Source organism: Podarcis pityusensis (genome assembly GCF_964106645.2).
Source record: "Podarcis pityusensis genome assembly, chromosome: 6".
Taxonomy (NCBI): Eukaryota; Metazoa; Chordata; class Lepidosauria; order Squamata; family Lacertidae; genus Podarcis; species Podarcis pityusensis.
In genome coordinates this window covers 24,648,984-24,652,708 of record NC_138030.1, presented here as the reverse complement: position 1 = coordinate 24,652,708, position 3,725 = coordinate 24,648,984, and positions in this window count along the sequence as shown.

Genomic DNA, 3,725 nt, shown 5'->3' with positions numbered 1-3,725 from the left:
TCAAGTGGGATGCCTTCAAATCGAGGGCTCTGTTAAGAATGACCCATTTGAACTTGAGCACTGTGCTAGCTTAAAATAGTGGCTCCACTTAAGAAGGGAATTTCTTCCATGTGTGGTGGACATGCCCTAATTTCTTTTTTAAAGGGATACTATTTATGAAGAATTAAAGAAAATGTTAAAATGTTAAGACATACATTCCCCCCCAAAACCCCAGAAATGTTTTTATTGGGCCTATTAACAACAGACATCTCAAAAGAGATGAAAGGAATATTTTTTGTATGCGGTAATGGTGGCCAGGATAGTAATTGCTAAACATTGGAAAAGTAACATAACACCAAAGAAGAAGAAGAATGGGTCCTTAAATTGTTAGAATATCTTGATCTGGCCAAACTCACAGGCTTAATAAGAAATTATTCCAATGAGAAAATAAGGAGAGAGTGGGAAGCCTTTATAAATTATATGAAGAGAACCGATTCCCAGATCCATACTTGTTTTAGCTTAGAATAAAAACCTCACAGGTTATTAGAATGTTTTTCCAAAATTTAACCATTACAGACAACCAGTGATATGAGAAATAAAGATCCACATGGAATTAGTTGGAAGTCATTTTTTCACTTTTTCTTTTTATCTTTATTTCTCATTTTTTAAGGAGAATATAATGCTCATATTTTTGATTGTAGTCTATGTAATTATTTTGTATCCTTGTATATTTGCTTTTGTATTTTTCTTTTCTGTTTCGCTATTATTGGTTCGCTTTATTTAAATTTTGTTTGTATTATGCATAGGTATATATATATATAAAAAAATAGTGGCTCCAAAGTGTCTGGTGCTGCTGTTTTAAGGGGGAGGAAAGAGTGTGCTATCAATGGGTTCTGCCAGGCACTTGGCAGCTGCCTGAAAATGGTGGGTTGAAGCCAACTGAGTGAGTGCACTACTTCCAGTCATGCAACCTCGGCTGATGCAATGACTCTACCTCTCCTCTTTTATGTGCCCTCCTATTCCCTCCAGTTCTGCTCTGGAGGGTTGGGAGCCCCCTAAACAAATTGTGTGTGTTTGTAGGAGTTAGGGGGTGTTTTGTTTCATATTTCCTGGGAGGCTGGCAGGAACTAGTTTCACAGTTCTTTGGCTCCTGGGCATAATGCCTTGTGCAGAGTGTGACATCCACATTGAGGCCAAGAAGCTTCATGAAAAAGGAGGAACAGCGTTGTGAGTTAGAATATAACTAAACAAAGCTTGTTCAATAAAAGTTGGAGGTGTTGGTAAATTCTGCATGCCACAACAAAGTAAATCATTTCCCTTATGTGTGTTTAAAAATATTGTTTCAATTGGGACAAGATTAGAAAGGAAAATATTGCATTTATTTGTCAACTTCAGCTGTCAAAAATCCTGGGATCTGATCTTAGAATGAGTTCCTCTGAACACGTGCCAAGAGCCTTTCCTCCAGAGAAAGGGAACAAATGTTGTTGTTTTGATTTTGTGTGTGTGTGCACACAATATGTCCGCCATGTAATGGCTGCTTTAAATCACTCCCCCCACAACAGCTGTCTCCTTCCAGTGTGCTTTTGACGCACATCAGTTCAATGTGTGGCTGAAACAATTCCCCCTTGATGCTACAGACCCTTTTATTGGTTAGATCTGCACGACAAAAGGCCATCATCCTCATGGGAAGCCCATGAATGCAAACAGTCCACTGTGTGGAGAGAACCACCACATGTTGTGCTTTAAAGCACACTGATATTTGCAACTGAATTCTGGGCAGTCCTATCGATTCAGCGAGAAGACTCCAGAATGCTTGTTGTCTGTTGCAGCTTGTCTCTTCTCAGAAGAAAGAGAACTTGGATGGCTTTAAAGGAGGATTAGAAAATCCACGGTCAATAAGGCTATACTTGCTATGATGGATATGTCCTACCTCCACCACTGGGGGCAGTATCCCTCTGCATGCCAGATGCTGGGAATCACAAGAGGGGAGAGTGCTATTGCACTCAGGCACTGCTTGCGGGCTTCCCATGGGCATCTGGGATGCTGGACTAGGTCGGCTATTCTTTGGTTCTGAACTGGGGATTCCTTTTAGTTGTGCCCTTCCTGTAAGGCGATATCAGTGGGTGCTAACTGGTACTCCCTTCTATAATGAGAACAGAATTAAGGCAATATCATTCCTTACCCATCATGGTTCCTGCTACACTGGCATCCAGTCCCATACATAAAAGTTCTCTTTAGGAGTTTTTCTGAATATCAAGAGGGTGAAAAACATACATGGAGATTGAGTTCTGCCAACTATGATCTTGTAGCCCATTCTTTCTCATAAAATAGAATCCATTTTTCCACACCATTCCTGGTGTATATGATCTACAGAAAAGTCACTGGGAATCTTTGGAGGAACAGTTTTAGGGGTAACTATAAAATGCAAATAAGATTTTCATGATGAAATATTTTAAAAACAACCATGACAATATTTACTTTCTCCCCCTTCTTCCCAAATGACTGGTTTTGCTTATATGCTGCTGGCAGATGGGATGTGGATCATTTTAATTAGATTTTATTGGACTGTTATATGGCCCATAATTGTGATCATTACTCATTTTCACTCTGATTCAGGCAGTGCCTCTGCTTAGACATGATGGCATTTTGATGAGACAAACCCCGTGTCACTTGTTGTCAAAGCAATGGAAAGAGATGTTTTTCAAGGTAAAGTTGGACTAGATTAATGAAGGATACAGGTTACCATTTTAATTTTCAGTTGTGTCCAAATTGTACATATAATAAACAAAGCACCTGTGGTCCGGGGCCATCATCATGTCATAGAGGGGGAAATAACAGAAGAACATTGTTCACCAGTTTCAGGAAGCCAGACAATTAACTCTTGGGAAAGGGGGCTTGAATTTGCCAACCCCTGGTCTAGAGTATTGGCTATTTTTGATCATCCAATGTTGTTGGAATCTGATTAGCCCCATCTAGCATGGCCAGTAGGCTGGGATGATGGGAGATGAAGACCTGGAGATCCAGACTACCCAACCTTGGTCTAGAGTATTGGCTATTTGTGGCCCTCAAGATGTTGCTGGACTTCACCTCCCATCATCCCAGACTACTGGCCATGTTGGATGCTGTTAATGGGCAATGTAGTCCACAACATCTCGAGTCCATAACTGGTTTCACCAGTTCTAGTGCTTTGAGAGGTAGCGTATCTCTCATTTGTATCCACTTTAACAAAATTAGGTGGCCTTCAAACATCAAAGAGACCAGAGAAATATGAACATTCTAGTTTGTTCCTCCTTTCTGCCTTCTAATAGTGAACGTTTATTGTACGTTAAGCAACTTAAATGGCTTAACTTACAATAAATTACACTAAAGCAAGGCTTGGGAATTTTACTGGGCAGTCATATTTTGGTTCATCTCTCCATTTCTGTATTGGTCCACCTTACTATCTCTGTATCCATCCTTTGATGCTCCATCTGTGAATTGATGACCTATCCTCATTACTTTTTCCACACGCCCTTCCCAAAAGAGTAGAGCACTTTTTCTCTCACTGTTTAATCTTCATAGTTTACAGCCAGAAGATCTGGTGTGTAAATGGGCTGTGAATAATGACTCGCCTTGCTGTAGCTTTGTCTGTGACAGCTGGACATCTTGTTTACTTTGTCTGAAGAGATGACCTCCACACTTGCTGGTGCAGGGTGATTTTTCTCTCCCTTTATGCAAAAGAGACTCTTCGTCTTTTACAACTCTGA